The sequence below is a fragment of the Lithobates pipiens genome, unplaced genomic scaffold (genome assembly GCF_037356315.1).
Source record: "Lithobates pipiens isolate NorthernLeopardFrog02 unplaced genomic scaffold, aLitPip1_a1.2 Scaffold_27, whole genome shotgun sequence".
Lineage (NCBI taxonomy): Eukaryota > Metazoa > Chordata > Amphibia > Anura > Ranidae > Lithobates > Lithobates pipiens.
The window spans coordinates 166204738-166218991 of NW_027507788.1; positions in this window are offsets into that span (position 1 = coordinate 166204738).

Consider the following 14254-nt stretch of genomic DNA (forward strand, 5'->3'; position numbering starts at 1 on the left):
GCCTCCTGTATGTTTGGCTTTTAGCTTTGCAGGCCCATCCTTGCCTCCCTCACCTCTCATGCCTCATGGTGCAGAGTCTGCCAGTCAAGTAGAACCCCCATGCAGTTGGGCTTCACACGCAGTGGCGGCTGCTGCTCAAATTTTTTTTTGGGGGGGAGGGGGGCGCAAACAAACTGAAAGATTCTGAAATAAAAAACATCAATTGCAGCCACTGTGCCATCAAACGCAGCCACTGTGCCATCAAATGCAGCCACTGTGCCCATAAAATGCAGCCACTCTTCCATCGAATTCCGCCACTGTGACCCACGGTCACCTTTTTTGACGCCTATTAGAGGCTATGGCTCTAATCAGGTGCTTCAAAAACACCCCCCACCTACTGTAATTCCAAAAAGGGGCCAGGCACCTGAATAGGGGGTAGGAGCGGCGGAGTTTGCATGTTCTCCTTGTGCCTGCATGGGTTTCCTCCGGGTACTCCTGTTTCCTCCCACACTCCAAAGACACGCTGGTGGGTTAATTGGCTTCTGTCTAAATTGGCCCTAGTATATGAATGAGAGTTAGGGACCTTAGATTATAAGCTCCTTGAGGGTAGGGACTGAATGTACAATGTATATGTAAAGCACTGCATAAATAGTGGACACAATCAGACCAAATACCAAAGGCACAGGCATGGAGAAAAAACAGTGGAGAAGTTGGAAAGAAAGAAGGAGAAAAACTAACACAGATATATAACTATATAAACAGGGAGGTCCATTTGGTGCACAGTGTCCATAGGAGCATAGACCGTAGGGACTGTCTGGTTGAGCTGAGAGGAGTATAAATACTCCAAAGTAGCCAAAGGTATGCCACCAATGCCAAGCTGGCGGCCAATGGGAGGAAAGGCTTCCACAGCTGAGCAGTGCAACACCACTCACCAGCTGGTGACAAACCCTCGTGTAGGACACCAATATGGAATCATAGCGCCAGTGCAATCACGCCACCAATTGATGACGCAGCCTGTGCAGTGCTGGGGGGCGTGGCGTTGATGCACTGTGGGGCGCTCGCCCAAACCCCTGTGTCACCAAAAGGGAGGAGGGAAGGGGAGGACCCTGGAGCGCATCTCAGCTCCTGCGACTAAGCACAAACAGCCGAACCAACCAACCCAGTGCACCACAATCCAGAACAAGAGATATGCATGGAGGGGGTGGAACTGAATCACCTAAGTGTATTACATTTAAGAATAAAATAAATAGGATTGTAAACTGCGTAAGTAGTATAAATAATAAACACCTGCACTAGTGCTAGCAATGGATAGTACAAAGAAAATTGAATAAAACCTAGGTGCATGGTTCCAACCCTAAATAGTTAATGAAGGAAAAGAAAGGGGTTGGGACTAGGGTAAAACAAATGCCTCCACTCGTAACATGGAAATATTGGGTAGAGTTTGGGACTTTATATGAATCGTGTAGCCAAGGAGATATAACGACAGGGTGTCTCTGGTGGGTAATAGATAATCAATAAGAACCACATGTTACATAATAACACAATATATGACAAATAGATAAATATAATACGTGTAATTTATTGCATACAAAATGATAACATTATAATAACATTAACATGCAAGTTCATATTATAAGTGTTGATAAAAATCACCAAACTCATTAACGTGGGTCTCCATGATATATTGATAAAAAATAAGATATAATCTTGGTTGAATTGGTACACTCCAATATGCCTAGCAAATGTAATGATGATAATCTTGAAAAAAAATTTTTTCCTTTTTTCTATGTTTTGACTATGGTTACTATTTGTACCATTTTTATCACTATATTAAAAGGTGTGATTTTTACTGCATTTTCTGTCTGTCTGATTCATGGTTCCTGACACATACCCTCTGCACCTATCTCCTGCATATACTGTCTGCTGTCATACCCCCTGCACTCCTCTCCTACACATACTGTCTGCCGGCCGTCATACCCTCCGCACCCCTCTCCTGCACATACCGTCTTCTGTCATACTGTCTGCTGTAATACCCCCCCGCACTCCTCTCCTGCACATACTGTCTGCCGTCATACCCTCCACACTCCTCTACTACACATATTGCCCCCCCCCATCATACCCCCACACTCCTCTACTACACATTTTGCCCCCCCCCCCCCCCCCCATCGTACCCTCCACACTCCTCTCCTGCACATACTGTCCACTGCCATACCCTCCACACTGCTTTCCTGCAAATACTGTCTGCTGTCATACTTTCCTGTACTCCACTCCTGTACATATTGGGTTCCATCATACCGTCTACACACCTTTCCCGCATACGCTGCCAAATAAAACACTTATTCAGTGCTATTTGTAAGATATTCTACCTTTCTTGTTCTAGAATGGACAGACAGAGGAAGGCCTGACCCAGGAGGTGAAGCTAGGCTGGGATATAACAATAGTATTAGGTAACATAACACAAGCCAGAGTGACCACAAATTGTGATACATTTCCTGATTCACTTAACAATGCCCATAACTAAATTACACTGAGACCAGAGGAGAGGAGGGACAGGGACCTCTTTTCCTCCTATAAAAAGGACAATGGATCAGTCAAGACAAGTCTTTGATTGCACAATATACATGAAAACACACTCTGCACAAATGCGCATAACAATCCAATTTGAAAATGAAGCTTTAAAGGCCTTGCACACAGGCATTTTTTTTGTCTGTTTTTGGATAAAACTGCAGTTAATTCCTATGGGCTTGCAGATGTAAATGGCAGATTATCTGTTTACATCCACCTACATCCATGTCCATTCAGGTCTATTTTTTCATATGGAACAAGACTGTCTTTTTCCATTAAGACATCTGAACATATGTAAACAAATTCCATCTGTTTACGTCAGTTCTGTCTATGTCTGCTTTTAGGCAAGAAATATACAGTACTTTTATTTTATTTATACTTTTGTCATCTATGATTGGTTGCGTCAACAACTAAAAAAAAAAAAATCTACGCTAAAAACGGGATGAAAACTTAAGTGCAAACTGAAGTAAATCGATCTGAACTGAAGATGGATGTGCAATCTGATGCAATCTGAATCAGCAATTATCAGATGTTTTTCTTAGTAAAAAATGTGATGCGATTACCCCCATGTGAAAGTATCCTTAGGTGATCATTCAGATAGGCACTGGCACCTATCTAGGGACAGGGAAGACTTTGTCCTCCTGTAAACAAAAGGTCAGGACAGGGTTAGTTCTCCTGTATCCAGGGATAAGCGTAGAGTTGGTTCCCCTGTGTCCTTGGTCAGGAAGAGTTAGCTCTCCTGTATCCAGAGTCAGGGTGCAGTTGGTCCTCCTGCAACCAGGATCAAAGAAAATGTGGTCCTTCTGTATTCATGTTCAGGGAAAAGTTTGTCTTCCTTTATCTGGGGATAAGTGTAGAGTTGGTCCTTCTGTATCCAGGGTCAGAGAACAGCTGGCCCTCCTGTATAAATGAAGAAGATGGTCCCCCTGTAAACAAGTTTAGGACAGGGTTGGTTCTCTTGTATCCAGGGATAAGCAGAGAGTTGATCCTCATGTATCTAGGGTCAGGGAGGAGTTAGTCCTCTTGTATGCAGAGTCAGGGTGGAGTTGGTCTCCTGTATCCAGGGTCAGGGCAGAGGTTGTTCATCTGTATCCAGGGACAGGGCACAGTTGGTCCTATTGTATCTAGTGTTAAGGCAGAGTTCATTCACCTGTATCCATGATCGGGACACAGATGGTTCTCCTGTATCCAGGATCGGAGCACAGTTGGTTCTTCCGTATCCAGGTTCAGGGCACAGTTGGTTCTACTGTATCCATAGTAAGGGAAAAGTTGGTCCTCCTTTATGCAGGGTGGGAGTAGAGTTGGTCCTCCTTTATGCAGTGTAGGAGTAGAGTTAGTCCTCCTGAATGCAAGGTAGGCGTAAAGTTAGTCTTCCTGTATGCAAGGTAGGAGTGAAGTTAGTCCTCCTGTATGCAAGGTAGGAGTAGGGTTCATCCTCCTGTATTCAGGATCAGAGCAGAATTTGGGCCCTACTGAATCCAGGGTTAGAACAGAGTTGGTCTTCTTGTTCCAGCGATCAGAACAGAGTTGGTTCTCTTATATCAGGAGTCAGGAAGGTTTTCCTGTATCCAGAGCAGGTGAGAGTTGATCCCTTTTTATCCAGGGTATGGACAAAGTTGGTCTTCTAATTTTCTAGATCAGGGAAAAGCTGGTTCTCTTCTATCTGGTCTAGCAGGGTGACCCTGTGCCACTGTGTAAAATGGTGGTTTACGCCAGATTTTGTGAGAAGCAGACACACTAATGGCATAGGCGTATACTGGCTTAATATGAAAGCCAACGATAGAGCTCAGAGCCCCACCCTCCCGAGAGGCTCAGCGTGTGAAGGGAGCTGTGGGAGGTGCTGCTGCTATGCACCGTGGTGTCCAGGTCAGGACAGACCAAGAAAAAATGTCCATGAGGAACAGAGCAGATACAAAGCTGTATGGAAAATGCAGAGCGGAGGTGCAGCAACTGTGCATAAACACTGGGACATGTTTCATTGTCAGGAGGACCATAAATGTACCAACGGTCAAGAAGACCCTGATGATGTACTTGGAGCAGTAAAGCTGCCACAAGAGAGCCAGGAGGCTGAATGTTTTGTTTGATTCATAGTGATGGTAGGAATCCTCTGTGTGGGAAGACATAGCTGTACGAATTTTGACTTTCTTCTAAATAAAAGTGGTCAGGAAAACAAAAAACTATATCTGGCGCAGGATAAACTTGCTGTTTTTGCACTACCATTGAGCTAAGAAACCCTGACGTGTCACACTGGAGATAAGGGTAGAGTTGGTTCTCCTGCATCCTGGATCAGAAAAGAGTTGGCTCTCCTGTATCCTGGATCAGGGAAGAGTTTGTTCTCTTATCATCAGGGGTCAAGGAAGAGTTGGTCCTCCTACAACCAGGATCAAAGATGACTTGGTCCTTCTGTATCCAAGTTCAGGGCAAAATTAGTCCTCTTACCTGGGGATGAGTTTAGAGTTGGATCTTCTGTATCCATGATCAGCAAAAGTCGGTTCTCCTGTATACAAGGTCAGGGCAGGGTTGGCGCATCTTTATTTAGGATGAGCGTATATTTGATACATCTGTGCTGTATCTGGGGTACTGGATGAGTTTTTCCTCCTGTATTTAAAGTCAGGATTGAGCCAGGCCTTGTTATTAACAGAAATAAAGTTTATTCGAAAATGTACACATTAACATTGACACAGTGCACAGTCAATACATGAAACAAAGTCAAAAAGGAGACAAGAGATCAAGTGAATCTACTAATGAGCACCACATCTAATACACAACTACAGGCAGAGCAAGCATTATGACAATCACAGCCATCATAATGCCCTAAGAGGGGAGGGGAAAGAACTGAAGGGAAGAGAAGGGAGAGGAAGGGAAGGGAAAGGAAGGGGAGTGAGGGGAAGGGAAGGGAAAGGAAGGTGCACAGTCAATAAATGAATCAACTACAACTATACACAACTACAGGCAGAGCAAGCATCATGACAATCACAGCCATCGTAATACCCTAAGAGGGGAGGGGAAGGGAAAAGGGAGGGGTTAAAATCGTAGGAGTATAAAAAATGTCATAAGATTAGGATGCAAACAGGAATGTATCATATAAAACATCCCAAGGTATCTTAAGGTTCTGAGCCATGTGTATCTATCCATTGCGGCCAAACCTTATCAAATGTTTTGGGGCAGTTCTTGCTCTCATAGGTCAGTTTGTACAGTGGCAAAACAGAGTTAATTGTTGCTTCCACCTGAGGAGAATTTCTCTTCTAGCGTAATACAAGGCATAAAAAGAGGAATAATTTAACGTGTCTAGATGCTACAACATCTTCCATACTGCCAAGTAGCGCCAAGGCCGGGTCCAGGCCAAGGGAACAGTCTCCAAAGGCACTCAGGGCCTCAAGTACACTCTCCCAAAAGGGATGGATCAAAGGACGCGTCCATACCATGTGAAAGAATGTACCCGGGGAGGACCGGCACCTGGAGCAGAGGGGACTTATCTCAGAGTAAATGCTGGCCAACCTCATAGGGGTATAGTAAGCTCAGTGGAGAAACTTAATTTGGATGAAACGATCTTTTGCAGAGATCATAGTAGTAATATAACCACTGGCATGTCCTCCCAATTTTCCTCATTCTGTCCTGGGATATCAGCCTTCCATTTATCAGACACTTTTGTCATGTGGGCCAAAGACAGATAAAAGTAGAGGGAGGAGAGAGGTTTGTCTAGAGTTCTGGAAATCAACAACCGTTCCACTGAGTCAGTTTGAAGAGTTACAGGGTTGGGGAATTGGGCATGTGTTGTACTGTATGTCTAAGTTGGTAGTATCTAAAGGTCATTGAATCGGGAATAGCATATTTGTCCTTTAGTAACGAAAAGGAGGAAAGAGAGCCGTCTGTGAAAATATGTTTGAGGGCCGTGATTCCCCTAGATGCCCACAGTTGGGGATCTGGTAGCCTATAGAGATGCGGAAGTCTTGGATTATTCCAGAGGTGGGTATGAGGGGAAATTGTAGAGTCGGTTTTATAGATGGCCCCACCTGCTGCCATACCCGGATGGTCATTCTCATAGGGGTCGTCACCTCAAGATGCTAGGCCCTCTATAGACCAGGTTTTTCAGGGCTGCGTATGACCGCAAAATGGCTGCCTCCAACTGTACTACAGGATTTTGTTTGGGCTGACTAAACCACCAACGAACCGTCACCAGTACTGCTGCCCAGTAATAGAGCTGGAAGTGAGACTTTTCCAGTCCCCCATGGAAGAGGGGGAGTTGAAGCGTCTGCTTCGCCAGCCTCTGGATTTTCCCTGCCCAAACAAAAATTTTTATGAGGCTGTCCAGTCTGCAAAAGCATGATTTGGGAATAAGAATCAGGGTATTCCCGAAGAAGTATAAACATTTGGGGAGGTAGACCATTTTAAGTAAGTACCTACCTACCCACCGGTGACAGTGGTAGAGTTTTCCATAATTGGCATTTCTTACCAAATTGAACTACTAAGGGGAAAGGTTGTCCTCCATATAGGCCTGCAGGGACCCCTGGACTCTTACCCCCAGGTATTTAAACTCCTCTACTCACTGGAGAGGGGTCCCAGTGTCCATTCCAGAGCCCCAGAGATGAAGGGAAAAAAGGACTGACTTGTCTCAATAAGTGCGGATACTTGAGTAGCCCCCAAATTGATCAATAATCTCCAAGGCAGACTGTAAGGAGACACCTACATCAGCCAGACATAGTAGGGTGTCATCTGTGTAGAGAGACACCTTCTCCAGATGCACCCTTACTTGGATTCCCTTCACCTTTGATCCTGATGTATTAGGCTTGCCGGAACAAAGGTCCTCGGGAAGAGGGGGCATCCCTGCATGGTTCCCCTACTCAGACTGAATGGAGCAGACAACAGGCCATTCACTCGGACTCTAGCAGTCGGGTTCCTATACAAGAGTTGAATCCAGGTGATGAACCTGGGCCCAAATCCATAACATTCCAGCACCTTCCAGAGAAAAAGCCATTCGACAGAGTCGAATGCCTTTTTCAGCGTCTAATGCCGCTATCACTCCTTTGTTGCTCTCCATGGCCAGACCTATATGGGTAAACAGTCTACGGATGTTGATATCAGTACCCCTGCCCGACATGAACCTGGATTGATCCGAATGCACCAAAGCCGTGATCACCATATTCAACCAATTAGCCAATATCTTTCTAGAAGCTTGGCATCCACATTTATCAGGGAGATCGGGCAATAAGATTTACAGAGTTCCGGGTCCTTGTCAGGTTTGGGAATCACTACTATCACAACCTCAGACATGGAGGCCAGGAAGGGCCCGCCCCTCAAGGAAGTCATCCCCTAGTCATCAGCATACCGTATATACTCGAGTATAGGCCGACCCGAGTATAAGCCGAGGCCCCCAATTTACCCCCAAAAAACTGGGAAACCTATTGACTCGTGTATAAGCCGAGGGTGAGATATGCCTGTCCATCCCTGTGTGTGTCCGTCCATCCCTGTGTGTCCGTCCATCCCTGTGTGTCCGTCCATCCCTGTGTGTCCGTCCATCCCTGTGTGTGTGTCCATCCATCCATCCCTGTGTGTGTGTCCATCCATCCATCCCTGTGTGTGTGTCCATCCATCCATCCCTGTGTGTGTGTGCGTCCATCCATCCATCCATCCCTGTGTGTGTGTGTGTGTCCATCCATCCATCCATCCCTGTGTGTGTGTGTGTGTGTGTCCATCCGTGTGTGTGTGTGTGTGTGTGTGTGTGTGTGTGTGTGTGTGTGTGTCCGTGCAGCCTTGTGTGTCCAGCCTACCTGTGTCCCGAGCGGTCCCGTCCGGTCCCGTCCCGAGCCTCCGTGTCGTCCCGTCCCGAGCCTCCGTGTCGTCCCGTCCCGAGCCTCCGTGTCGTCCCGTCCCGAGCCTCCGTGTCGTCCCATGCCAGGATCGCCGCTCTTCGTCGGCGCCCTGGCGGCCATTCCCCTGCTCAAAAGCCCCGCCTCCGCCTGTGATAGGCGGAACACTCAATTTCCCAGCAGTCAGTGTTCCGCCTATCACGGACATCGGCTCATCCGAGGATGAGCCGATGTCCGTGATAGGCGGAACACTGACTGCTGGGAAATTGAGTGTTCCGCCTATCACAGGCGGAGGCGGAGGCGCGGCTTTTGAAAGGTAGAATGGCCGCTGTCTGTCTGCTCGACACGCTGTTCGGGCAGTCAGACAGCGGTGACTCGAGTATAAGCCGAGGGGGGCACTTTCAGCCTCAAAAAAGAGGCTGAAAATCTCGGCTTATACTCGAGTATATACGGTATGTGCTATAAAATTCAGTGGGGAATCCAGCAGGGCCTGGTGTCTTCCCAGCCTGGAGAGAGGACATGGCCTGGAGAACAATGGAGGTAATAGGGGAGTCAAGCTGGTCCCTATAGGTCGAAGTCAGGACAGGGAAGTCAATATCCGAGAGGTATATGTGGAGGTCTTCTGTTGAATAGTTTACCCTGGAGGAGTAAAGTTTAGTATAATAGGAAGCAAAACAGTCAGTGATTGCCCTAGACACAGTCTTGTCAACCACCAAGGGGACACTCAGAGGGCTACTGTTCACACACCAACAAAGCCAGCGGTCTACCACTAAGCTCACCTTCCTCAAAAATCCTGAGACTGCTGGAGCATTTTCTTTTTGGTCAGGGAAGTACGGAGCATAAGAACTGCCCTGATACGCTCCTGAAGCCGATCGTGAATCACCAGATCTTTAGTCTCGGTGTATTGTTGCTCCAAGGAAGTTGTTCGTCCCTCAGCCCTAACTAAGTCAGCCTTCAACTGTCTACGCACCCCTCCAATGAGTGACTGGTAGTGGCCCCTGGAGAAGGCCTTAAAAGGTGTCCCAAACCATAGGTTCTGAAGCAGACCCTGGGTTGAGGCCCCAATACGCAAGAAATTCAGAGAGGTCAGAGATCCAGAACCTCGACAGCTTCCAGGCGATGTAAAGAAGCGCACCCGCAGCTCATCTTGAACTTGGAGTCTTGCCAGGAAAAGAATGCTATACTTGAGACTTTTAGCATGCAAGCGGGTGCGAACATGGTCGAATGACTTCCATAAGCATTGTGTTTTAATGGAATAATCTGGAAATACAAGGAGCTTAGCTTTTTCATATTTCAGCTCACCCAGATTTTGCCTCTCGCAGGATCAGGTCATGATCACAAAAGTTCAGTAATTTAAAGATGAAGGTGTGTGGGGAGCGCTCCCTGAGGCCCCCTGACAGGGGGGACCCTGTGGGCCCTGCTCCACCACAAAGTGAGATGAGAATGAGGTAGGAGAGAGCGCAGTAAAAACCCTCCGCTCCCTCAGGCAACCTCAGTATGCACAGATTATTGCATCTGTAACCATTTTCAGAATCTTCAGCCCTCAATTCCAAGTGTTTCACTTTAATTTTCAGGGTGTAGAGGTCTACCGTGTGTTCCCACTATACATCACCAGCTGAGGATACACGCTGTTCCACCTCAGTCACCCGACACCTAAAGGTGCCAATGTCTCTCCTAATTAACCCCAGTTCAGTATATACATGATCCATTTTCTCTGTCAAGGCCGTTTTACAGGCATTAATAGCCTCCATGAGAGCTGTGTGCTCTGGAGGAGCCGCAGCCACGTGACTTACCTTCTCAGAGGTACCTAAGAGGCCATAGTAGTGAGGGTTATGACAGCGGCCTTACCCTCGGCATGCAGAGAGTTCCCTTTTTTGGCTTGTTTGCGAGAGAAGCCTCCCCATCTGTATCCAGGCATGGGCAGTCATATCCGGGCAGCCAGGAGCGGCAGACAAAGTGAGATTCTTCCTGCACCGTGGTAACACAGCATAAGAGATCCGGATGATGGATCAGGACACAGTTGGTTCTCCTGTATCTATGGATAAGCATAGAGTTGATCCTCTGGTACCTAAAGTCAAGAAGGAATTAGTCCTTCTGCATTCAGAGTCAGTGTGGAGTTGATCCTCCTGTATCCAGGGTCAGGACAGAGTTCATTCACCTGTATCCAGGGACAGGGCAAGTTGGTCCTACTGTATCCAGGATCAGGGCACAATTGGTCCTACTGTATCTAGGGTCATGGCATAACTGGTTCTTCTGTGTATAGGAACAGGGAAGTGTTGATTCCCTTATTTCCAGGGTCAGGGAAGAGTTGGTCCCCCTCTGCATCCAGAATAAGAGAAGATTTAGCACATCTGTATACAGGTTTATGGCCGAGTTAGCACTTCTTTATCTGCGGATAAGTGTAGAGTAGTATCCAGAGACAGGTCCAAGTTGGTCCTCTCATATCCAGAGCCAGGGCAAAGTTGGTACTCCTCTATCAAGGTTCCAAACAGAGTTGGCTCTCCTGTTTCCTTGTTCAGGGAAGAGTTCTCCTGCAACCAGGATCAAAGAAGATTGGGTTGTTCTGTATGCATGTTCATTGCAGAGTTAGTCTTCCTTTATATGGGGACAAGTGTAGAGTTGGTTATTCTATATCCAGGGTCAGGGAAGAATTGGTCCTGCTGTATCCAGGGTCAGGGAAGCATTGTTCCTCTTGTATCCAGGGTCAGGGAAGAGTTTATGCTCCTTTACTAAGGTCAGAGCAAAGTTGGTTCTCCTGTATCTGGGGATAAGCATACAGTAGAGTTTGCTCTTTTGTATCCTAAGTCAGGGAAGAGTTCGTTCTTCTGTATCCAGGGTCAGGGTGTGATTGTGTAGCACCCTCTAGAGTGCTAGTAGTGGTAGTGCAGATACATTTTAGCCTGGCTCAGGGCTAAGCCTGAGCCATGGAATCTGGATCAGGGTTCATTAGTATTCAGGGCCCTTGAGGGACCAGGGCTCAGGTGGCTAACCTGGAAGGATGCTACCACAGAAATAGAAGGAGGAAGCTTTTTGGAGAGGCAGCGGGAGCAAGGAGACACACATAGCAGATCAGCATGGTGCAGGGACAGACAAGGGGATAAACTGCCACATGTAGCAGGTCTCTCTTGAAGACAGCTGTGGGCTTAATTCTTCAGCCTTTCCCTGGAAGATTTCCAGTGTATCAGTCGGATAGATTAGGAAGAAGAAGCAGCCAAGGGAGGTGGTGAAGCTGCGACAGCCAGGTGAGTTAGCATTTATGTGAGAAGTAGAGCTGGGACCAGTGTCTACAACAGAAGATGTTGCAGGATGCAGTTCACTCCACATGTTCCACTTTTCTAAGGTACTGAGGCCGCGTACACACGCGGGGACTGTTCGCCCAACTTTGTCCGCTGAACAGTGTTTCGGCGGACAGTCCGCCCGTGTGTGGGCTTTCAGCGGACAGTTTCAGCGAACAGTCTGCTGAACAAAGTTTTTCGGAAATTCCGAAAAACTGTCCGCTGAAACTTGGTTTCAGCGAACAGTCCCCTCGTGTGTAGGCTTGTTCATCAAACTAAGTTCCGCGCATGCTCAGAAAGGATTTATACGCCGAAAGTTGTAATGCAGTGTATAGGACGTCGTATTTTCCGTCCCGTCGTACGTGCTGTTCACGTCATCGCGCACGGTTTCAGCAAACTGTTCGTTCGTCGTGTGTGGGCAAGTCCGTCCATGCTAATTTTGAGCGGACTGTTTGCTGAAACTGTTTGACGGACAAAGTTGAGCGAACAGTCCCCGCGTGTGTACGCGGCCTGAGAGTTCCTAGCCTGTATGGGGCTGTTGCTAAGCTAACAAAAGACTGTATATCTCTGCTTGGTTCACTCCTTTAGGAACTAACAAATGATCAAGTTATTTTGCAGGAGGATCAAGTGACAGCTGTAAATAAGGAGGGAGTTGTCCCTGGATTTTCTGTTACTGTCAAATTGGGCATCCCATAATTCCCATACAAGTTATTATCCCCTAATTATCCCCTAATAAAACAAAAACAAGCTCAAGGACTGTTTTCTGTGTCTGGATGCAAGTTGAAGATGCTTTGTGCCTGGCTGTGCAGCAGTGGGGAACTCTGATATTTGCAACTCTTACTGGGGGTAGTGCTACAGTTGTAACCAGCATCAAAGAATATTCAGGCTCAGGGTAGAGTTAGTCTTCCTTTATCCTGTGATAAAGTGTAAAGTTGATCCTTCTGTGACCAGGGTCAGAGAACAGTTGGTCCTGCTATATTGAGGGTTATGGAAAAATTGGCCCTGCTGTATCCATGGTCAGGGAATAGTTGATCGTGCTAAATCCAGGGTCAGGGTAGAGTTGGTTTTCCTGTATTCAGGGTCAGAATCAGGACAAGTTTGGACTTCCCTGTATAGTGGTAGAATTGGAGCCTCCCATCCAGGGATTTTCCTCCCTACGTAGTATTTCCAGGACTGACTCTCAACACAAGATCATCAGCCAGCGGACAGCAGTCCAGAATAATGGAGATTACACAACAAACTGGAAGTTACAGGGCTAATGTTTAAGGGAAATTCTTCACAGAGGGTATTTTCATGGCTCACACAGCCTAATACGTCATTTATGATAAACATTTAAGTTTGGGGTATTTACATTATTAAGTATAATCTGACTTTAACATCTAATACATCACAGCTGTAATACTGGTTGTCCAGTCAGAAGTGTCTATTTGTATTGTAATTGTACTGTCTGCCCTACTGTTGTAAAGTGCTGTGCAAATTGTCAGCGCTAGATAAATCCTGTATAATAATAATACAATAATAGTACATTCTGTTCTGTCCTCAGGCCAGTAACTTACATACATGGGATAATTAACCTTTGACAAATGTAGGAGAAAGTTGTCACATTAGTGAAGTTTAAATACTGAATATTTAAGCAGTTAAATTCTTCAAATTAGGAATATATGAACTACAGTTTGGTTTGGGTACAATTGTCTAAATTTGGACTTCAGCATCAGTCTGACTGGACTATGAGACGTTCAGCCTGACCACAGGGGGCACTGTCTTTTCTGGCAGGCATGGAACTGTGGTCTGGTTGGGTGTTTAGGTTACTCTCTCTCTGAGCCTGCCTGGTAGGCGTGGCGCTCTTGCTGTGCTTTCTGGGAGAGGTTATTTAAGATACGGATGTCACGTGGTTCGGGGTTCCAGTTCAGAAGGATGTACTGACTTCATGGTCCTGGTCCTCCTGACCAGCCCCCAGGAAGGCTATGGCCTGGGGTGCGGATCCACCCGATCTTGTTGTCTCGGGACTGGCTAGCCCGAGGCAAGGAAACTAAAGGAGGATTCTGAGGTGTTTGGGTGCCGTCTCCGATTTGGGAGAGACCCAGTGACTTGGCTATCCAGGGGAGGACTCTTTGGAAGAAGGCCAAGTACGGGTTGGTTTCTGAGCAAGAGCCTGGAGGAGCTGAAGTACCCAAGAGAATCCGGTCTTGTGGATATCGCCAAGCTGGCTGAAAGATCCAGGCATCACACGAGTGTTCTAGTTCTTATCACAATCCGGGAGCCCCCTTTAATAAGGGGGTCCCCAGATACCAGCCCCCCACCCTATGTGAATGAGTATTGGGGCACATGTTTTTAAAATAATTTATTGCACAGCTCTGGTGGTCTTCTGTCTTGGAGGGTCTTCTCGCCGGACTCCTCCTACTATCTTCTGCTAGCTCTTTTACTAGCGGAGGAGCCCGGCTTTCTTCGTCGTCGCCGCCATCCGGGGGTCTTGTTCCGACTTCCGGGGTCGTGTCCCCCTCTTCGGTTCTTCTTGCCGGGCCGCCGCTTTTTTCTTCCAGCTCTTTTACTAGCGGTGGCCCGGTCTTCTGACGCCACCTTCTCTTGTTCTTCCTTGAGATGTTGACTCAACGCTCTCTCTGGCCGCAA